The sequence below is a fragment of the Hibiscus syriacus genome, unplaced genomic scaffold, assembly GCF_006381635.1.
Source record: "Hibiscus syriacus cultivar Baekdansim isolate YM2019G1 unplaced genomic scaffold, ASM638163v2 tig00110422_pilon, whole genome shotgun sequence".
Classification (NCBI taxonomy): Eukaryota; Viridiplantae; Streptophyta; class Magnoliopsida; order Malvales; family Malvaceae; genus Hibiscus; species Hibiscus syriacus.
The window spans coordinates 332,199-357,251 of record NW_024062732.1 but is presented as its reverse complement, the minus strand read 5'-3'; the positions used below and the strand labels follow the sequence as shown (position 1 = coordinate 357,251).

The 25,053-nt window shown below is 35.1% G+C and overlaps 1 long non-coding RNA gene and 2 pseudogenes across 1 annotated transcript; 1 reads left to right on the top strand and 2 right to left on the bottom strand.

The window, feature by feature from the left end:
- The first annotated feature begins 209 nt into the window (after nt 1–209).
- Nucleotides 210–22,440, top strand: LOC120124686. Its single transcript, XR_005516295.1, has 3 exons — nt 210–220; nt 4,630–4,636; nt 22,312–22,440. It is a non-coding gene; the product is annotated as an uncharacterized LOC120124686 (long non-coding RNA).
- LOC120124682 lies at nt 9,669–20,378 on the bottom strand (annotated as a pseudogene).
- LOC120124685 lies at nt 22,317–24,905 on the bottom strand (annotated as a pseudogene).
- Nucleotides 24,906–25,053: the final 148 nt, after the last annotated feature.

The following is a 25,053-nucleotide window of genomic DNA, read 5'->3' as shown; positions in this document are numbered from 1 at the left end:
TTTATTAGACCATTTATTTAATTTTATACTTTTAGATTATATGTAATGTTATATTTTCATTTTGATAAAGTTAGTATAAATGACATACTTAGGTCATGGTTTGACATTCTAAATTGGGGTTTAAATCTCTTAATTTTGATAATATAATTTATTTTATTTTTATTGATAAAATTAATTAATAAATGTGGTTGTTAATAGTGACATGGAAAATGATATAAAAGTTTAATAAAGTACAAACAAATATTAAATATAAATTTTAAAAAGGTTATGTGATAACCCAAAACTAAAAACAAAAATAAATGACAACTAAATAAATAATTTACTCAAACATATATAAAACCATCAACTTTGGTAGCTTATTGTAGTACATAAAGGAGCCATCTTCCGACCAAACTTCATTAAAATATCATCAAACAAACCAAAAACAAGTAAATAAACTGACACGGTCTAACAATTTATTTCTTATTCATTCATATCATCGTATGCATAAATGGTTTTCTTTTTCACACTGCCGTGCCACCATATTTTCGTGCAGCTTCTCTGCTGTCAATGGTTCTGCCGTAACTGCCCATCGGCGGGGGTCCGACAGTTGCACCGCCGTATCTTCTGTCAGCTTCTCTGCTGTCAATGGTGTTGGGATATCCATACCTGGAAGGGGGTGGTTTAACAGCTTCCTTTAAGTATTCCACGGCAGTGCCAATATCACTCGTTGGTTGGCTAAGATTATTAGACCCACCGTGATTTGGCTTAGACCATGAACCGCCGCCGGTTTCAGTGGTTCCGGTTGGTGTCTGACGCCAATATGTTGCGCTGAGAGGACCGAACTTGTTTGGTCGGCTAGCTTGGGTTTGGACTTTGGTAAGGAAATCCTCAACTTGTGGCGGACGTTCGTGAACCGGACTCGAAGGCCGGTTGATCCATTTCTCGTCGGTATGATGCCGAACAGGACTCAAACTCGAAGGCCGGCCGTTCCACTTCTCTTCGACACGATACCGAACCGGACTAGAAGGCTTAGTCCATTTCTCTTCAACATGATACTGAACAGGACTCGATGGTGGATTCCATTTATCCTCGGCGTGATACCAAACCGGACTCGAGCTCTTCCGCCATTTTTCGGGGCTTAAGGGCCTAGTGATCGGCTTACGCTCAACATGACCGTAGTCTCTCGCCATGTCGACTCTTATAGGAGCGCTTTGCTTGTATTCGGTCACATAAGTCGGCAACTCCACGACCTCGGTTTTCGTAACGTAATACTCGGTTTTGCCGGTCGGAGTAATGTATGACTTGACCGGGTTCCTCCTCCCACTGGAATCAATGTACACAGGCTGGCACTTATGGTCCGAATCATAACTTGTTTTGCTCCACCCATCGGCGCCGCCTCGCGGAACAGCGCCGCTGTTGTAGGTCGTGTAGCTGCCCCGGTACGTGTAACCATATCCGTCCATTGTTTTTTTCTTTCTTTCTAAAACTCTTTGGACTTTTCTTTCGTACTTATCGAAGATGTTTGAAGGTCTCTTTATATAGGAAAATTTCGGTGTTTCTTAGTTCGAGTGACGAAAGAGAGAATAACATCATCAATTTGAGGATCCTATGCCATACACTTTGAGAATCCCAGTCTTTACCATTGAGGAAATTATTTACAGAATTAGATTCGTTTCATTTGTAAGACAATGACTTCCATTAACTGTCTGAAAACATGCAAATTTCACATTATTCTGATATGGATTTGACCCTCACAATGCAGAATTCAGTGCCCATTCTTATCAGAACAAGGAGACGAAGAATAGAATCACTTTCCCTTGATGTGAATGTATGAAAAAAAAATGGTAGTTCAACAAAAATTAGAATATATTATAAGAACTCAGATGAGTGTCGGATAGAAATATATTTAATTTTTTTGATATATTTAAAATATTATATGTTATCATAAAGTATTATAGCCAGGCAGAATTCTTGTAAAGTTCAGTTACAGGACAAGAATTAAAGAATTGTAATTATAATTACTCATCGCCTTTTTCCAAACCCGAATTAGAATCTTTCTGCAATAAAAAGGAATGGTTTTCATAAATAGTGTGTTAATTACTTTATGCAGATTCTTCATAGCTTTAAGATAAGATTGTTGATGCTCTTTTTTCACAAATCCAGTAAAAAACGTACATATCTTTTTAAAATAGTAACAGTTTAAAATGTATTTTTCAAAAATCATAGTAAAATCTTCTAACCGAACGTCATATGCAGTTTCTCATAATTGCATAACTTAAGGGAATACATTGGGGCCTGAGAGCCTACCTAAGAAAAGCCACGGGGCCTACCCAAGAAAGATCTCGGGGCCACAGGGCCTACCCAAGAAATATCTCGAGGCCGCAAAGTCTACCCAAGGGTTGCCTTAGGTCCATAAGAAATTAACAGTCGGTGTTGAAACTATGCAAGGAATTACCAGCAGGGACTGAACCTACCAGAGTCTTCAGTCATACCAGAGTCCCAGAGTACCACGTATAAAAATAGTTTCAATCAGTAAACAAATATATCAGAAATCAGAGCAAAGATCATAATCTTATCGGGCAGGGAAACACGGATCTTCAGTATACCAATAGAATACCAAAAATTAGAATCACTATCAAAAGAGTTCATTAGTTGACGAAATCATCAATTATTCATAACGTGATTTATTAGGATCATAAATTATTCATACATTTTTCGGGGCATAATGTAATTAGAAAGGTATTCAGAATCCTTTACATCTAAGTTACTTGTGTTTTCATATATGACAGGAGTGATTCTATTATTTAGAAAATCAAAGGCATTTTGTGTCGATCAATCGGAATATCGAGTTAACTCGAACTGTACAAGTCCTATCAATGATACCTGTCAACCAGTCAAATCGTTGCACTTCCAGAGAATTTACTTTTTAATACAGACAATTCTTGTCAAATTGATCATCTTCAGAATCATCACGTAATGGATCTTAAGGAGATAAACAGGTATTCCAATGGTCTTTATTCCAATTCGACACTACAACGTTATTAGGAAATGTCAATGTGCTTGATTTGTGGTTCAAAACCCTTATGGATGTTACAACATATAAGATCATCAGTGTTTCCAGACATATCCAAATTATTCATTTAATTCAAGGTTATTGGGGTACTTAATTCAATTAGTATTCAAGTTTATCCCGATCGCTTAGGAGTTTCTTGAGTAATTCGGTTGTTTCCGCAAATTCGATTGCATATATTACTTTCATTCAGTTCAACTTGATCATAATATAAGTTCTAAGGTCGTCTCCCTTATCATGGCCATCCATAGTCCTTTTTGCACTTTAAGGTGTTATCGTCATTCATTCAATTCTGTCAGTAGCATTACTTCAGATAACTTAGGCTTGAAAGTATTCTAGTTCCTTTAGAGTTCAGAGTACTTTATTCATTTGATCACTAGAGGTTATTTTCACTACTAGGGGATGTCTTGGTCCTTTTCCAATACAAGGGAATTTTTGTAATTTTTACCCCATAGTGCTATTTTTGGTAATTTTTACCCCATAGTGCTGCTTTTGGTAATTTCATATCCAAATAATCCTGATTTTTAACCTTTAAAGAAAATTTATCAAAATTTACGGATCTTGAAATCAATTCATTTATTATCGAATCACTGAATTTATTATTATTTCCAATTGATCTTCCAGTTTCTTACACGAGTCATAAGATTCATATTCTATTACCAACTTTTTATCATATTCGGATCGAGTTTAGAAATAATTTACTGTATAGATGAGACCAATCATATTCATCCTTGTATCTACCAATTTACAACATGTTCCATAAAACATGCATAAGGTAGTAATGTATTACCTCGATTTTTATACTCCACCGATCGAACATTTAATCTATATTTGATCACTCTCGAACTTGAATTCAATGTCCAATAATTACTCGGATACACAACAACTGAATTTACGTCAGAAATTGAACTTAATTGAGAAAACATATTGAATCTGAAGGTAAATCATTGAAAAACGGCTTACCAAGTGTGAAGTTGGCAAAAACTAACTTTGGATTAGGACTCAACATAAAATAAGGCTTTCTAGAAAATTTGACTTTTTTTGTCAACGGTTAACGAGTTGACTCGGTCAAAGTCAATGAGTTGACTTAGTTGAGTTGACTCGGTGATTGGATCGGACCAAGCGGGTCGGTGGGGTGGGGTGGGTTGGGCAGGTGGGTCAGGCTGACCCAGTTCTGGAAAACTCTTTGGACCAAAACAAGCCCCAAGAGCGGGTGGCGGCGCGTGATAGTGACAGTGACATAGGGATCGAGGAAGACGGCTGAACACTCCCTTAGCATTCTTACACCAAAAAATTCTCAAATCAATACCAATAATCAACTAAACCAAGCCAAACTATCACCAACAACCGATCGGTGACGGTGCGACAACGAGGAATGAAATCGGTCTGGTTTTGTTTGCATGTTACCGTTAAAGTTGATAGAAACTGCGATGAATGGCAACACCGACTAGGTTGGCTAGAATTTGACGAAAACAATGGCGAAATATTTAGGATTTATGTCGCGTAAAATATCATCGATTCACGACAATATAAAGGTGTTTCAGGGCGCGACGATGCTCGGGCTTTGGTCAAGATAGTACAATGGTTCGAACGGGGATGGTAGTGCATCGAACAGCGACCGTACGTCGACGAATTTAAGCGATGAAAGTCGATGAGGGTTGTATTTTGGGGATAGAGATTTAGAGATTAAATTTGGGGATTTTTGGGGGGTAACCGGGTTTAAAATTTACTGATCATTAAAAATATGACAATTCAGGTTCAAGTCCCTGAATTTCCCACAAGTTCTAAAACTAAGCTATAACTTTTAAAAAATTTACAATTTAGTCCTCAAAATTTTCTTTGTTACGACTTTAATTTGACAATTAAAAACTAGCCCTTAAATTAGGGTGTGACAATTCTCCCCTCCTAAAAGAATTTCATCCTCGAAATTCACTCTAGTCATAGAAATGCAAAAATGAAACTTCTATCAGGTCTTCAATATCTTCAAGTAGCTTTTACAGAAGTATGTGTCCTCTACTAATCTTTATCCAGCTGAATATACATTCTCGTCAAAACTCTTCCTTATTCCCAATAAAAAAATCTGAACGCAATTATCCTTATGGAATCAATTCGACCTTGGTTAGGAGGTTAGGTTCATAGAGCGGCAACATATCCCAATTTCATTTCTAGAGTCGGATCAAAATTTCTCGGATGAGTAACTCTCACATTACTCTTGAGGCTCTTTATAGAATTTGGACAAATGTTACTAATATTCCTTTATGCATAGGTCGAGCCCTAACGAATAGAAAACTTAGGTTAGCTCGTTACAGAGAGGGACTCGACTTTGGAGTTTTGGCTTAGAGAAGTACGGTTGTAGTCTAGGGGAATGTACTAATCAGACATCCTATGACATTCGACCAGTCGATCTATCTAGAAAAATTCGACTACGCCTAATCTCTGATACCATTAAATGTAACACCCCACATATCGATGCGGGTGACCCGATCTGATCTAAGGTGTCACATTAGGGTCACCGGAGCGACCAACCATAAAAATCCCATAAAATTTAAATTTTTTGTTAAAACATGTAAAATCATAAAACAATTTATAAACACAACAATAAAATTTAACAATATTCAGAAATAAAACATATTCTAGACTTGGATATAAAAACAAAATATAAGCTACATGCCCCCTAATCACATGCACCGTACTCCGTAAGTAAAGCCGGTAGAACTCTCTTACTGATGTCAATAGTTAAACTTGTTAAATCCTTTTAACCTGAAAAGGTGAGTAACAGAGTGAGCTTTGGAAATTTCAATAATACAGAACTACCAGATGATACTGAAGAACATGCAGATAACATATAAACATATGTTTCCTTATTGATTCATACATCTACACGAAAGATATATGCTAAGCTGAGGTCCTACTGATATCTTAGATTGTAAAAGAAAGTAAGATTTCAGTTTAGAGGGAAATATTTCGGATGACTGGGTTCAGGAGATCAGAATAGGGTGTCTAGTGTGTTCCCACAAAACTAGTGAAAAGGTACAGATCTTTTTAAAACAATAGAAGTTTAAAACGTATTTTTCGAAAATCATAGTAAAACCCTCCAACCGAACGTCATATGCAGTTCCCCAAAACTACATAACCTAATAGAGCACCTTGGGGCCTGAGAGCCTACCCAAGAAAGATTCTCGAGGCCATGAGCGTACCCAAGAAAAATATCGGGGCCACATGGCCTACCCAAAAAAAGATCTCGGGGCCATAAAGACTACCCAGGGGTCGCCTTAAGTCCATAAAGAATTACCAGTCGGTGTTGAACCTATACAAGGAGTTACCAACAACGACTGAACCTGCCAGAGTCTTTAGTTATACCAGAGTCCCAAAGTATCACATATAAAAATAGTTTCAGTCAGTAAACAAAGATACCATAAATTAGAGCAGAGATCAGAACAGAAATCAGAGAAAACATATCAGGGAACACACTAGAGGCTCCATATATTATTCGGAGGTACTTGATAATCCTATCGGGCAGGGAAACATGGATCTTCAGTATACCGATAGAATGCCGAAAATTAGAATCACTATAAAAAAAGTTCATTAGCTGACAGAATCATTAGTTATTCATAACGTGATTTATCAGGATCATAAAATATTTGGACATTTTTCGGAGGCACTATGTAATCAGAAAGGTATTCAAAATCCTTCACATCTGAGTTACTTATGTTTTCAGATATGACAGGAGTGATTCCATTGTTCATGAAATCAGAGGCATTTTGGGCATTAGGTTCTTGGAGAATTCTTAGTGATTTGAGCTGATAAGGGAGAAAAGAAGATTCAGGGCATTTACGATTTGTGTCGATCAATTGAAATATCAAGTTAACTCGAACTGTACAAGTTCCATCAATGATGCATGTCAACCAGTCAAATCATTGCACTTCCAGAGTATTCACTTTTTAATACAGACAATACTTGTCGAATTGATCATCTTCAGAATCATCGTGGAATGGATCTTAGGGAGACGAACATGTATTTCAATGATCTTTATTCCAATTCGACATTGCAACGTTGTTAGGAAATGTCGACGTGCTTGATTTGTGGTTCAAAACCCTAATATACGATACAACATATAAGATCATCAGTATTTCCAAACTTATCCAAGTTATTCACTTAATTCAAGGTCATCGGGGTACTTAATTCAATTAATATTCAAGTTTATCCCGCTAGCTTAGGAGTTTCCTGAGTAATTCGATCGTTTCCGCAAATTCGATTACATACATTACTTACATTCAATACATCTTGATCATAATATAAGTTCTTAGGTCGTCTCCCTTATCATATTCATCCATAGTCCTTTTTACCCTTTAAGGTGTTATCGTCATTCGTTCAATTGTATCAGTGGCATTACTTCGGATAACTTAGGCTTGAAAGTATTCTAGTTCCTTTAGAGTTCAGAGTACTTTGTTCATTTGATCACTGGAGGTTATTTTCACTACTAGGGGATGTATTGGTCCTTTTACAGTACAAGGGCATTTTCAAAATTTTTACCACATAGTATTTTTGGAAATTTCATATCCAAATAACATCGGTGTTTAACCTTTAAATAAAATTTATCAAAATTTACGGATCTTGAAATCAATTCATTTATTATCGAATCACTGAATTTAGTAGTATTATTTTTTATCGATCTTTTAGTTTCTTACACGAGCCATAAGAGTCATATTCGGTTAACAACTTTTTATCGTATTCGGATCGATTTTAGAAATAATTTACTATATAGATGAGACCAATCATATTCAACATTGTATATACCAATTTCCAACATGTTTCATAAAAGCATGCATAAGGAAGTAATGTATTACCTCGATTTCCTTACTCTACCGATCGAACATTTAATCTCCATTCGATCACTCTCGAACTTGAATTCAACGTCCAATAATTCCTCGGATACATAGCAACTGAATTTACGTTAGAAACTAAACTTAATTGGGAAACCATATTGAATCTGAAGGTAAATCATTAAAAAAATGGCTTACCAGGTGCAAATTTAGCAAAACGGACTTCGGATTCGGACTCCAGATGTTTAAAACCATAAAATTGGGCTTTTTGAAAAAATTGATTTTTTGGGTCAAAGTCAATGGTCAGCAGGTTGACTCAGACAAGTCAACGAGTTGAGTCAGTGACTGGACTGGATCAGGCGGGTCGGATGAGTCGAGTAGAGTAGGCGGGTTAGGTTGACTCGGTTCTGGAAAACTCATTGGACCAAAACAAGCCCCACGAGCGGGTGGCGACGTGTGACAGCGACGGCGGGCTTGGGGTGGACGACCGAACACTCCCTTAGCATTCTTACACCAAAACATTCCTAAATCAACTAAACCAAGCCAAACTATCACCAACAACCGATCGGTGATTACCCAACGACGGATCGGCGAAGGCACGACAACGAGGAATGAAACTGGTCGGGTTTTGTTCGAACGTCGCCATTAAAGCTGATGGAAACGGCGGTGAACGGCAACGTTGACTAGGTCGGCTGGAATTCGATGAAAACAACGGCGAAATTTTTGGGATTTTTGTCGCGTAAAAAATAGTCGATTCACGTCGTTATAAGGCGTTTCACGGCGCGACGATGCTCGGACTTTGGTCTAGGCAGTACGACGGTTCGAACGGGGGTGGCAGTGTATCGAACGACGGTCATACGGCGACGAATTTAAGCGATGAATGCCGACGGGGTGTGCTTTGGGACTAGAGATTTGGAGATTAAAATTGAGGATTTTTGGGGTAACCGGGTTTAAAATTCACTGACCATTAAAAATGAGAAAATTCGAGTTCAGGTCCCTGAATTTACAATTTAGTTCTCAAATTTTTCCTTGTTACGACTTTAATTCGATACTTAAAACTTGCCCTTAAATTGTGGTGTGACAGTATTATATTTTGTTTTTTTTAATATAGTTTAGTGTTCGTAAGTTATGATTTTCATTATCTTAATCCTTTATACAACTGAGCTTATACTCAATTTATAATTTTTTTATTATCATTTTGTCTTTTTTTTTAAAAAAACTGTTTAAATTAATTCTCGCAGGTTCATTGAATTTTCAATTTTTTTTGGATATATCTTCGACAAAATAATTGATTCAATTAAACCATCCATCCACTCACGTGCTCCAGATCTATACCTAACAATAACGCTTTCTCAAATCTATACCAAATATAAAGTTATGAATTGGCTGCCACGTTAAGATATTGTTATATCCAATGTCTTTTCTTTTTGGGTAATGTTGCTTATAGTCTTTATATTATACCTTGAATAAGTTTTAATGTTGATCCAATTTAGAAGAAAATGATATAGAAAATCAAGACAGAATAACACAAATTAATTGTCCTTTTTATTTCCAGGTGAAAAAAATAAGAGGAAAAAGTAAACATACTTGCTAACAATCTATTATATCTCCCTCACAATACAAATCTACAGAGCTTTCGACATCATATACCCTACTTTTTGCACGAACTTCACCTTCAGCTGATTGTACCCCGGAGTTTACAAATTGTTCTGCCGCTTGCATTTCGACCCTACAGCTTTTTCTCGGATGTACGGTGAAAGCACGCACTACACAGAGACCAAAACTTTACGATAGACTTCGAAAACATTAAAGATGATCGTCTTGATGAAGTCTGGAGAATGTCCCCAGCTTAAAAACCGGTAGTCTTTCCAAATATACAAGGACCCAGCATATATTTCTGATATACGCAACCTCGGATGAACAAAATACAATTCCTAACATTTTACAACAGTATGACTGATATCCTGAAACAAACCTGCTGTGCCCAACAGATAAGAAAGGGTACAGTTCAAATTCTGTACGACAAACAGAATTTCGGTCAAAGTTAAATTAAAACTGATATTAATAATCAACTTACACCGAACATGTGTTTAAAAAAGCGTCGCTTAAGCGCAATTAAAGCGCTAAGCAACTCAAGCGAGGCCCCTGGTGCTTCAGCATAGCAAAAGCACTACGTATTCATTAAATGATAGTAATCGACGCTTTTGCAGCTCTTTTAGCAAAGCGCTAATCGGCACTTAATCGCGAGTTTAGATATAATTCTGGGCTTTAGCAAATACGATTTTTGGGCTTGTTTAGGGTTTAACGGGCTATTAGATTATCAGGCTTAGATTGGCTTTTAATTTAGGCAAGCTAGGGTAAAAATGCGATTGAAATAGGAGGTAATCGAAGAATTTGAAGATGATGATGAGTCGGTGTTTGTTGGTGAGGATTTGACATGGAGTGATGTTGCTAACGCTTCCGATGCATATGAGCCTAGTTATCTAACTAGAGCATTAAAAGTAGTGAATGATGGAGCTGGACCATCGCGAAATGACAAAGGAAAATCTCCTACTCATAATCCTATCTCTAGTAGACCATCTCGTAGATGCTTATTTGATGAAGATGAGATGGAAGAAGATATTGGAGTGTCTAGTGATGGAGATGGTGTTGCCCGAGTTGATGACGATGACGATGATGATTTAGAGGATATAAGGAATCGAGGGTTTAGAAAAATACTTTTATTCATCTCATTTTAGACTACTTTTGGTGTAGACCATCTTTTGAGATTAATATGCTCGTATAGTCGTATGGTTAATGGTATATAAGTATTTAAGTGTTTATAACTTATAAGTAAATTGAGAATTATATTTTGGTGTTTAAGTACTTATAAGTTTTTAATATATGCATTGACACTTTGATATTTAAGTATTTATAAGATAATTTATAAATATCTGTATTTTTTTTTGTGAATTTCGGCCTTTCTGGCATTTCGTGTGCATAAAGCGATTGCTTTCGCTTAGCGCTTCAGCGTCTAGGACCCTAGGCGCTTTATGCTTTTTAAAACCAAGCACCGAACCAGTTCTAACAGACCCAATTCAATAGACTAAGCCAGTTTCGGCCTGGAAATTCTGTTCTGACCAACTTTTGGACAGCACTAGTTAAATGCAATACAGGTAACTTAGCCACTCACCTGCTCCCAGAAGTTGATAAAGTCACCTGCCCTGAACCACTCTATAATTCAGTACCAAGTCTTCAGGTTTCTTCCAAATGTATGCTCGCACAGTAGCTAAGCTCATGTCTGGAGATAAGACCTGGGACATATAGTAGCAATCGAATGAGTTATCATCATAGGAGGCTTGAAGTTGAACTAAACAAGTTGGAATGAATAACCTTAGTATGTTGATTTGAAACATGAACCGGTAAGATTTATTATTGGTACCGGAAAATGATGAAATAAACTACAGCTTTGAAAAAGGGATCAAGGCTCTTAAGCCGATGGCATGATAAAATCTAATATGTGGTTTACTTGCCTGATTATTGCACAAAATCTCAACAGAAGGCCGAAGCTTTGTCCTAGGTTTCAATCCAGATCGAAAAGATCCATCTCCAATAGCTGAATGCTGCAATTGTCCTCCAAGTCCAGGAGCAAATGACCCACAAGTATTTGCAGTATCAATTGGTTTGTCAAGCACCATCTTTTCTATGACATAATTAACAACCTACATAACCGTATGGGAGAGAACATACATTATAATAGGAAGAAAAATACTCTATTGTACAAACTGTTCAGCATTAATACACATTGCTAGCAAACCAGCGCTCAAGAAAGCTAATACAGAAAACTATTCAAATTTGTTGATATATTTTTTTTTTGATAGGAAAATTTGTTGATATATTGTGTCGGCTAAAACAAAGTTAAAGATACTATCGATGTATATGTATCCTAAAATAGTATTTTCATTAACCAAACATTCTTTTAGCCATTTTGCAGTCCATGCTCCAAAGCATGAAACAGATTCTAGTGTAGTAACCCAATTGACCTAAATTTTTATAGAATCAAACATGTGCTACTTTCTATAATCACATGTAATGCTAAAAAAGGACCTACAGAAAAACCAAACAGGCATACCTTATGTATTCTCAATATACGAGGTGCACTTAACTTCCCTTGAGTGAGGATCTGAACAGCAGTACCTTCACATGGATGAAGGTAGAAGCTGCACCTGTAAAAAAATGAAGAGTAAAACTTCATCAAGAGAGAAAGAGAAGAATAAAGAAAATAAATAATTATCCATGGTTCTGAATGTAACAGTAGTGTGCAACAATACAAAAATATATTTCTTTTTCTCCTAAATAAAGAGAAATGCAGACACAAGAAAAATATGAAACAATAAGGACTACAGGCACAATAAAAACAAAAAGCATATTGACCTATGGACTTAATGACACATTGATAAGTTAATCCTAGTGTTTGTACACATCAACAACAAGGTCAAGCAATAAACAGTTCAATGTACTGTTACCTAACATGCAAACAGGATTGTGTCAGGGCGATCAATAGGGAAGCCTAAAACCTTAGAACTCTTTAGAGAGAGACCCAATCTCTTTGGTTGTGTTTCGATAAAGGATTTACTGAGGGGTTTAATTTCTATCAAGGTTTTCAAAAATAAGGGAGAAGTTCAAAAATGAATTTGAGCAACAGAAATTCTTCATTCAGATTTCACCTAAAGAGGTAGTTTCTCTGAATTCCTAAAAATATGCTTTATTTAATTTATAGGGTCGCACTATAAAATATAAAACTTAAACCACACCATCATTTTGCTAATTTTCATATTTACCTTTTTAAATTTTATATTATTAAAATAATATTGATATATTGCTACAAATCTAAAGGTACTGATATTGCTTGTCCTCGAGTTTGAAGTCGGGATAATTGCAGAATTCTGATTAGGTCATCATGCACCATCCAAGTCGATAATACTCATCAAAGGGAGTGTAAAACCTTAGGACCAATTAAAGAGAGATCCAGATCTCTTTGGTTTTGATAAAATTTTGAGTTAGGTTTATTACTCCATTTGTCCGAATAAGGATAAAAAATGTTCAACAAAGGAAAGAAATTAACTGAAATAAAATCATATTGGGAAACCTATGAAATCAACTGAAATAGAACTGCAATTGAGAAACTTAGGCCTTAATTAGAGAACCGAAATTAGTGCCCTTTCCTAACATTGCCTCAGCACATGTATGCAGTTCCTCAAAAACTTGTTACTAACATTAAATTAAGCAAAGGAAAGTTTAATGAGGTCAAAGAAGTTACTTGGTGTTTTCTCGTGGTGGTAGCCGATTGTTTAATACACAATCCAAAACCCACCAAGGGAAATCCTTCTCATCCTCGGTTCCATCCAATTCAGTAATTTTCTTTCTCCAAGGACCTCCTTGGGAACCCTCAGTGATAATTGACGGAGGGGAACCTGTGGAAAACTCAAAAGGAGGGTGGACCACGGAGTCATTTTCAGCATTTCCATCTACCTCAATTCTTGAATGAGCAAGACTTCTTGCAGTACTATCTTTTCCTGATAAAATATCTCCATTAGCTGAAGCCTGGGAACCAAGTCTTTGCCTTCTTTTGGTCATCCAATGAGTCAACAGACCTTTAAGGGTTTCACGAGCTAGATTAACCTGTCAAAGACAAGTCAACAGATGCACATTATAATCAAATGGTTCTTGAACCACTTCTCACAGGAATATGGGTCTTAAGATTGTCAAAATCAATAGAAAAAAAGTTTGAAAACCTTATCATCCTCAGGCTTGCCGGTTATGTTTAGATCAGCAGAATACATCTCCGCAGAAAAGCATTGGGGTGTGTCTAAATGAACAGACAAGCTTCCAAGACGGGTATCCACAGTGAACCATGCCGGAATGCTTACCTAGATTGGTTTTGAAAAGATAAAAAGTAAATTCCTTAAGAACAAATGCATTGTCTTCAACTGATATAATTTCCAATGAGTAGCTATCTCACCATCTCAAACAACTGCTCTTTTTTCTCGTCAAATGAAACCTGGACAGTGAAATTGAAAGAATGGATAAATACATTCAATAAATAATATAACCATACATACACAAGTGTATGTGTGTACCAAATTTGTAAGTGAAGCAAAGTGCAAGCCAATTCTACTCGATGAACAAGGACAGAAAATGGGAAACAAAACCTAGTTCACCTGTCCATAGTCCTCGATCACAACACCCCTGGTTATCTCCCAGAGTTTTACTGAACCAGCAGTATCCTGTCAAAGAATAATAAAAATAATAGTAATAATAATTTCCCAAAAAAAATATCTTTGAAACAACAATTGAGTACAACCGCATTTACCTTAGACAATACATGCCTTCTGTTATTTAAAATTTCATGCTGAACTATGGCTGGAGTTCCAGGAATGGAAAAGATTGGTTCTTTATAAACTGCAGCCTGAATAAATAACAATGGCAGAACAGGAAAGGGAATGGTAGAAAATGTTACAACAAATTCCATAGACATTTAAACTTCGAAAAGGTATCCATAACAAAACACATAGTGATTAATGAAAATAAAACCCAATATTTGTTTTTTTTCTTGGGGTTAGGTGAGTAAAGAACAAATGATAGAACCACTGACAACTAAATGGGCAGGAGAAATTCACTACAATTAAAGTGTATAAAGAAAAGGAATGCTACTACAATGCAGAGGTTTTATGTTTAATAATACTAGACACAAATTAATAAACAAGATTAAAGAAGGATGCATGATGCAAAAGTTCTTATGATGAACAAGGTGATTGCAGTAAGCAATAACATACAAACAGATATATTATTTAATGCACATCGTACAGAAGCACAAAAATTATACTTACAGGGGTAGACCCTTCTAAGGAAATTCTTGCCCTTGAAAAAGATAAGTTTCCAGCCAAGAATGAACCACCTCTTTGAAAGACCTTCTGAGGATTTCGTCCTTCAGCAGGCCATCTCTGAACTGAAGAATCTGTCGTTGCAACCCATATACTATCATCATGCAATGCCAACTGCAAGATTGGGTGTTCCTTTGTGCAAAGCAAAAGACTCTCTCTTGTTGTCAAGTCTGTCAAATATAACTAAAGCACGTGCAAAAAGTAAGTGCAAGTTGAGAGTTAAAAGTAGTTATTAGAAGTTACATGCAAGGATGTCAAGAATTGCCAAGATCACATGCTAAAATGATTTGGAAATTGCATTTGTTTGATATCAGAATGATTCAGATACTTTAGCGAGAATAGACACCAAGTCTTAACATTACCTTTCTTTGAGCTTAAGTTGCAGCATTTTATTTGTTTTCTGTTTCATTCATTTTAGAATGCCATACATTCGCAGATAGTTTGATAAGAATTTGATGCTAGGAACCATATTTACTTGAGTTTGTCTTAATTTGTTAGGTTTTTATCCATTGCTTAGGAGTTGTTTAAGTCAGTTTTGGAGTTTCCTACTAATTCCATGTTCTTGTAGGAAAATTATCCACAGATGAGCATGATCTATTTTAATTACTACAGAACAACTTATGAGAACTTTCAGAACTGTTAACCAACCCTTGTCCTAATACATAGGAGTGAAGCCAAGATCACTTAATTTACAATCCCTGTCCTAATTACCAACCTTGAATACTTCCAATAAATCCAAATACCACTAATATAAATTCATTATCAAATTAAATCCTTCCTTAATTTACCAGTTACAAATACTACTAAAATTATCAGCACAGCCCAGGATTATCTTTCTATATCTTTATTAGTTACATCCAATATCAACCTATATAAATAATTAGAACCCCTAATTATTCTAGTAATTTACAATCCTTTAATCTCAATAAATCCTAAAATACTAAAAGCCAAATGCCCTGTATCAGCACAGGTTTCTTGGAAAATTCTACGCCAAAACATTGACAAAAACGATAAAGATTATGCTAATAAGGTTTGGTATGAATATGTACTCACAGAAAGATCTCTACCACCACTATAAACATGAGTAAACATTGGGGTGCTTGCAAGTGCCCAAACAGAATCTGTATGCACAGCATACGAATGCATGCAACGCTGCTGACCAAGATCCCATAGTCTACAACATAAAATTATGACCATTTAAAAGGCAAGTTCTTTTCCTTTTTATTGTTGAAAATTACATGTGGTTATGCAACAGTGAAAATTGGACATACCTGATCATGGAATCAGAGGACCCCGATAAACAATACCTGGGAGAATACAAAATGTCTATCAAACTTTTCACCAATATAATTAATACAGAGAAGAAGAACATAGATAGAAACAAATAAAAGGATTCACCAAAAGTCAATCAAGGAAAGAACCTATATGGTCAAAGAAAAAGGATCCACTCAAATTCAACTTCACTTACAAAACAAAAGTGAACAAATATATATAAAGCCATAATATGGTTTAGACTTTAGTCTCTACACTCATTGCTCTCAAAATATTTTGCAGCATAGGACTGTTGATAAGGAAAAAAATATTCTTTTTCTGAATTTCCAAAATTTTCCAGCCAACTAGTTTCCCCACTGCTACAAAAGTGTTCAGCAGTTACAAGAGAAAATAATCAAATGAACATTACGCATCTTCTAAGGCAAACTAAAGCACCATAATTGTAAGGCCTCCAACTAAATCAAGCTAATACTATTAAAGACTATGGATCTAAAAATTCATATAGCAACCTGCCAGTAGAATCCAGAAGCAGAGCCCTAACATTGTCCGTATGCCCTTTCAACTTCATAGTCTTCGAACCTGTTCTTGGGTCCCAAACACGCACAACCTATATGAAGTTGTGGCAGATAACTAAAATTGCAACTGAAATTGATATGACGAACAAATGATTAACAAAAGAAAGGGCATGACCATCTTTGGCAAGATGTCATAGGGGGAGAGAAACATGTGATTTTCATAAAAACTGACTTCAGAAAGAAGCAAAACTTACCTTCTCAGTTCCACCAGATACAAGAAGCGATCCACTATCATTCATTGCTAATGCATAGACTGACTCTTTATGGCCTTTGGCAGCAATGGGGACATATCCATGACATTGAGTTGCGTGAGCAGTAAGACCATTATTCGAGCTAATTGTTCGCAAACTTGATATGGGTAATGAACTTGCAGAACCACTGATACCATTGGAACAATCGTCTTCCATTAAATCACTAGACGTTGAGACTGGAGTTACTGCAGCTTCAATATCCCATACGAAAACCTCCCCCCAAGACCCCCAGAGGCAACCACATTTTTCTAAAATATTAAAAAAGAATCAGAAAGTGACTCCTATTTCTATAATATTAAAAATCAAGCCTTGATGGACAACTTAAGCATCCAAATTAAACACGAAACGTAATTAGCAATATTACACCGACATGAGCATTTCATCCATGCAGCTAATAAAATCCAAAGAAAATTTGATATAGGAATCAAATTACATTTTTTTCAGCTGCAGCTAGACATGTAACATAGTCTGAGTGTTGACGAAGTGTCCTGGTACAAATCCCATCAGACAAGCAATTCCATGTCTGGCATATCACATGGAAAGAGCACATGTCAATACTTAACAAACTAAAAAGAGAACAGCTACATGTCATACACCAATTAACAACAAACCTTCAAAGTAGTGTCTGATGAGCAGGAAACAAGTGTATTTTCACCAGCAATTACAGTATCATTTACCTGCACAAGGAAATTCTCAATCATAATTTACACAATTACAGAGATGTATGTTATATAAGATAATTAGATGGTGAATTTAACGAAGTGAAGTAAAAGAAGACAAAAAAAGCTCTCAACATTCAAATTGACTACTATAAATGTAATTGACGTGCAACATGAATACTTAATCTAGATGTTACTTTTGGTGAGCAGGTGGGTTAATAAGCAATCATTCGTATAATCATATTGATAACAAATCAAGATATTTGCATTGCAGTATACCAAAAGATTAATAATTAAATTATCATATGCTTCCAACAAAAAGTTAGCAATAAAAAGAAACCGTCTAAAATATGGTGGTCATGCTCAGAGAAAAAAAAAAGGTACCCAGTCAACATGTGACTCAAATGTAGCAGAACAAGTGGCAGCATCTTCTCCCAGTGCCCATCTCTTAAGCGTGCCATCACGGCTTCCAGTGAAGAGATAGTTGCACCCATCAGAGACAGATGACTTTAGCACAGCCAAACAATTTATGCCAGCAGAATGCTGCAATATATATATATATATATATATATACGTATATCAAAGTAGAGAAACATCAGTGCCTAGATTCAATACCCAAAATAAAGTGATAAAATGCAAATCATAAGCAAAGTTATCCAAGCTTATTGTGAACATGATTGCCCTATATTATTGTATAATGATAGAAGCATGGATAATATAAATAATTAGTTACTAAAAACACATACCGTTAATTTTCATTTTAATTTAGTATGAGCATAAACTTTATAAATAATATGTGTTCTCTCACGGTAGCCTACTCCAGTTCCCTTAAGAAACATTTGTTATTGGTTAGCATACACTTTACATGTTTCGAGCAATTCACATGTCATCAACAAATGCTACAATTCTTGGATAAGAATCTACAACACACTAAAATGCCCTTTATGGCAATCCATTACTTCTACAGAGTCTAGGGTTCCTCAAACAATGTGATATCTTATACTTGAAACATCCTAACCCTTCCCTCTTTTGCTAAGATACAAAATGCTTTTTTTATGAGAATTATGGCCAATCCAAAGGATAAAATGCATTCAATAATGAGACTAGAAAAGCTGTATCTTGGAAAAGGATGTTTGCAAGCTCCAAACCCAAATAGATTTCAAATACAGCAAGTTCATCATCATAGAAGATATACAATAAGAAGAATTTCTTACTCAATTTGATGAAAAACACATATAGCAATGAACTGTAAACCTAAACATGTAAAAGAAAAAAAACATACTTAAATGACTATTCCATGGATCATTATAAGTCTGAGAGCCTCCATCTTCAGGAATGCATACAATGAAAGAAATATATAAATAAAATATAGCAAGATTTTGTTTATTATATTATTTTATTATATTGGGTTTGTTTTTACTATAAGTTATAACAACACAGCAAAAAACAGTGAATAGCATGAAGAGGCAGCAGTGGTGCGCTTGTCGCCTTCTCCAAAAACTTCAAAAAGGAGCGCCTTAGTGAGCTTCCCGTTCCTCGCTCCACCTCTAACTCTAGGGACGTTTTTTCATTCGCCCATAAGTGCTTTGCGCCTTAGGCGCGCCTAGGTGCACTTTCTAAAACTAAGTAAACACCAATAATAAAAAATGCAACATCACAGTGAAAAACATAGATAAACAATTAGAATCCTAATAACATATGAGTAGGCAAATTCCTCAAGATCGCCAAATACCAAGGAAGACATCTAGTTCACTTCAAAAGGGAAAATAATTATATGCAGAACATACAAAAAGATAAAAAAAAAAAAAGAAGGAAAACATACACGCAGAGAGACACACACAAAAACAACTTCACCTTTGTGTCATCAGAATCATTCAATACATATGTCAGCCTCTTTTCTTTACGTGGGCGGTTAGAATTAGAATTGTTCCCAGCACTGGGCACTCGATGCATTGCAGTGACCCCTAGATAAAAAGTGAAATGAAAATTATATATTTCATTGCCCACTAAATATTTGAATATCAAAAGGACATATTATGTAAGAATATCCCGTATTATGCAATAAAAAGTCATCATCAACAACAACAACAATAATAATAATAATAAGATATAACTATTGAAATTTACCAAAGAAGACAGAATTATCTACTATTTTGAAAATAAAAATATTTCCACATGATTTTGCAGAAACTGATTGAATATTCACAACAAAACTCTCATTAAAATCAAGTTTTTTTTTATAAAAACGCAAGTATTGCAACTAAAATTTGAATTCTACTCTTAATTGAACATGGTTTCTAAAATTGCGATGAACACGATGAAAATTCAGACACTTAACCAAAGTTATCAAACTATATAAATTAATCTTTAAAAAAAAAAACTAGTTAAATTAATATTAAAAAGAAATCATTCATATAAACAAGCTATCCGTAAAAAGAAAAAGAAAATCTAACCAAAATTAAGTCAACTAAAGAAATACATAGATAAGCAAACCAAAAAATATGGCAGAGACCCCGCGAATTCAATGACCGGAGAAAAAAAACAAAATGAGAAAAAAAAGTGAGGAGACTAAGCTTTGAACTTACCGAGACAGTTTGAAGAAGAAATCGAGGGTCGATTGAAATTAAACAGTGGCAATAAGGGAGAGATTAATTAAACCCTAGAATATTTTAGTGCGTCTCGGAATTTGATTATTTATTTATTTATTTCGTTTGCGTTGAAAGATCTATGAGAAGAAGAAACAGAGCTTTAGGCGAAGAGATGATCATTAAATAAATAAACAAATAAATAAATTGAGGAGGAAGAAAAAACTCTTCTCGTCAAAACCGAACTTGAAAGTCAAAAGAGGAAGGTGTGGGAAAATAGGAGTGGGAGTGGCTTATCGGTGTTGAGGGAAAACCGGTCCGACGACGCCGTTTAAGAAACATCAAGACCTTTTGTAGGAGATAATTACTATACCTGTCCCATGCCCCAATCCGAGGATTTCGATTAGTAATGCTGATCTTCCGAGTGTTAATTAAAAGGGTAAACTACACAATGTTCACTCGACTATAGGATATTACTTTTCTGAGCTCCTCAACTATTAAAAATTATAAAATTATCTCTCAATATAGGACGTTATTTTTTTAGTCTCCCTACAATTAAAAGTTATAAAATGGTCAATCAACTATTGATATATTCCAAAATCATCATTTTTCGTTAAAAAATAATGATAATCTGAGTTGGATATATTAACTTGCTGACTGGAATATGGTAAAATCTGATATCATAATCTCGAACGATTATATAGCTAAAATGGTTTTAGGACCAATTTTTTCATATCTCAATCAATAGATTAATGTATAGCTCAGGTGACTGTCATTTTTTCTAACAAAAAATGAATAGTTTTAGAAAATATGAATAGTCAATGACCATTTTGTAAATTTTAATAATCGAGGGACTCAACAAAGTAATATCCTATAATTAATGGATCATTTTGTAACTTTTAATAATTTTTTTAAGAAAATGGCATCATTAAAAACTTTTTTTTAGAAACTACAAGGGGAAAGAGTGCCTAAAAAATATTAACCAGGATCAATGACATGAGTTACAACAGAGATAATAATCTCGGGACAAACTGAGTCAAAAAACAACACATTTCTTGATCCAAGTGCCCAGGATGCTAACTCATTGGACACCTTATTACAAATACACGGGACAAAAACAACTTTAAAAGATACATTAGAATGCAAACTGGATTAAGTTTCAGCCAGATGAAATCTTAAAATGGACAAATCTACCACGTCAAGAGATAATTTATTAGCTACCATTGTCGAATCAGTCTCAAACACAACTTGATGCCAATCGAAGACTCAACAAAGCAATACCTTTTATAGTCAATGGACCATTTGTGTAATTACCCTAATTAAAAACAAGTAGGTTTAGGGTAAACTAAGAATATAGTCATCACCTATTTATATAGTTCATTTTTGATTAACTAACTATTTATTTTTTTAAATCACATTTGACATTACATTGTAATTTTGTTTTAGTAATTCATCGTTAAAAGAATTAACAATAATATTTATGTTTTATCGTAAAGTAGTGTCATGTCATTATTGAAAAAAAGTAAGAGTAAACTATACAAATGGTCATTAATATTTGAGTAAATTTTTATTTTTCTACTAAAATTTCAAAAATAACATATTGGTCACTAACGTTATCAATTTATAACAAAATAGTCACCTCACCGTTATCTCATTAAATTGTTAATATGGAAACATTAATATAGAAGTTAATATTTAATTTTACCTCTAAATTATTATTAAAATATCAAATAAATTATTAAACAATAATTTTATATCTAATTTATTCCTTCACCACCATCGTTGTATTTCTCCCCTCCGCTTTTCCCACCTCATTAGCTCTGAAATCCAAACACAGTCATCTACGACTTAAAAATAAAACCCATCAAAATAGAAGAAAATTAAACATAAACAACTTTTTGAGTAGTTTTTTTCTATGAAAACAATTTTTAGAATTTTAAACAAAAGTAACTTTTGTGTAATTTTCGATGATGGGTTGTATTTTTAAATTAATAATTTTTAGTAGTTTATTTAAATATTTATATAAATATAATTGATTGACAACGTAGAATTTATTCAATACCAATTCGGTTAATCGCTTATTATATTTATCAGACACGTTCGAATCCGAATAACATTGCAAAAAGTACAAATAAAAAGCGACGAGCAATGGCATAATGCAAAGCAAACAGATTTTGGGGACGAGGATAATAACGCCATTAATGAATGGGCATGTTTTCTGTTTCATGCCTTAGGGATTCAAACAATTCAGACGACAGGGAACGCTCACCGGCACTGGGGAAAATTACCTGAGAAAAGAAGAAGAAGAAGAAGAAGAAGCTCAAGAATCAAGAAAATTAACGAACACATCCCAGGATTTCAAAAGCATTATATTTGTTGATCGGTGATACAAGCTCTTGATGTGATGAAACTATGCAAGTTATCTGGATAATTTCGAGAATTGTCATAACCCATAGGAGATATGAAGATGGAGAAGTGAATGCAACTCACAACTGTAAGTTTGCTAATATTTTCTGGCCTCTTTGCCAACTTAAATGCAGCTGTTGCAGCAGCACCAGATGATAATGTTAGAAAAAATGTTAATCCGAGATAAAAAATAAAAATAATAAAAAATATTATTATATAATCGAACAAAACAAAATAAATAAAACTTAAATTAGAGGCAAGAAATTGGTTTACTCATATTTAGACAATGAATCGGATGAGTAGAGTACGATAAACCGAAGAAGGATTTTTGTTGAGACCTGTATGAATAGATTCCTTAAGACAGATTCGTCATCTCCTCGGTGCTTTAAGTAATGTTGGACGTCGGTCTCCCAGGATACAACAAACGATCACAACAGTAGCACAACCGTAGTGATAAGTCGAACACAATCTTGCCTTCTCTATCACCAGAAAGAACGAATTTGAAATGAATTTTCTAAGTGATTTCCTAATTCAACTTTGTGAAGTGTGTCTCAAAGTTGTCTCTCAAAGTTGTTTCTAAGATTGTGCCTCAACTAACCTATGTATATAGGGGAGAGAAAATCAATCAAAAGGTTATGACCTTTTGATGAAGAAATTTGTTAAAAAGTTAATAGGTATAATTGAATTGATGCAATTTTATACTAAATAATAAGTCTGTTCACCAAGTGACATAACTTATTATTAAAAGACATCAATTTTATTCAATTATTTATTAATTTTTCCAACACATAAACCAACCCATCAGGATTGATTCATTTGAGCAAACAAATGAGGAAACACTAAGAACAAGTGATCAAGACTGGTCGTAAGAATCGATTAATGATTATGAACATACCAGCAAACCTTCTTTCAGGGCTAGGAATTTCAATGGCCTCGTCACCAGATATCTAACAAGTTACAGACAGTAGCAAGTATAAATATATGGAATAGGAAATTACTGCGGGAACATACTCGAAAATCAATGTATCAGATGATGCTTTTGAGACCTACCTGGATAACTTCGTCGAGGATGCCAACATCCAAAACATCAGGGATGAGGGCCTTTGACAAGCATGGCACAGGCAATATCGAAAGAGGTTGAGTGGTTGACAATGGCAGCAAAAAGGTAGAAAAGAAGAATGCAGGGTGAAAAGACTTGAAAAACTTACCTGGTTTTCCACCATTCAAGAATGGACTTTCGGCGGGTTCTACTCCATATACCTATATGTATAGGAAAGAATAAATTTTTCTCACTAACATGAAAACAAGACATTTGCTTTTGTTGTCTGAATTTGAGTTTCAATGGGGAGCAAACCTTGATATCTGAGTTTTTCTCTTTGAGGAATTTCCCTGTACCTGTGATTGTAACGCCAGTATCTACGCCTGCAACTAGTACATCAACTTTCCCTTTCGAGTCTCTCCATATATATCTCCGGACCGGTGGTTTCGTAATGAATCTTAAACAAAGAATTAAATACTTGTTTTAGACATCACCTCATGAGACATTAGAAATGCTATAACAGTAGAGATGCTACCTGTGGATTGGAAGGGTTTTCGAATTGCTGTAGCATGTGACCATTAGGTGTGCTCCTCAATATCTCGTTAGCCTTTTCTATTACGGCTTGAATGCCCTTGGTCGGGTTTGTGAGGTATACCTCATCTCCGAGAGCTCGAAGAACGATTCTCCTTTGGATGTTCACAGAAGCTGGCAATGCGACAATAACTTTGTAACCCCAGGCAGCCCCAATGAAAGCCAATCCAATGCCAGTATTACCACTGATAGGCTCGATTTGGACACTCTTTAGCCAGCATTGTTTCGATATATGCAGAACAAATGGGAAGTTCATTAGCATTAACCCGAAAGCTAAACCGAGCAAAGAATCTTCGAATACGGTATTATACCTTCCCTGGTGTAATCAAGCCCTTGTCTTCTGCATCTTTAATCATACTATAAGCAACCCTGTGGATCAATAAACATCGACAAAAAGGTGTTAATTTGCAAGCAATAGTTTGCCTTTGCCCAGATTATGTGGAGAATATGCAAATCGAATGTAAATAAAAGGCATATGCCTGTCTTTAACACTGGAGCAAGGTTCCATAAGCTCGAGCTTGGTAGCAATTCGAGCTCCACAACCATCGGTGATATTGTTCAGATATACCATTGGCGTATCACCTATTAACTGCATAACCCAAGAACATTAAATCAAGTTGCAGTAGACTAATGGCAACATGAAGACTTAAATCATTGAGAGAGAGAGAAAAAACATTACTTCAGTAACATCATTCTTGATTGCACATTTGTCATACATGGCGAGTTCTCGGCATTTAACCGAAAAGACCGGCAATTTAACAAAAGAAAACAAGTGGTTTTTAGTGCAAAGCCCAAGCTTCTGAACTGTTTATAAAGGGCATAAACCAGCTCAGATAACATAAGAATAGGCAAGAAATTATTTGTTTACCAAGCTGTG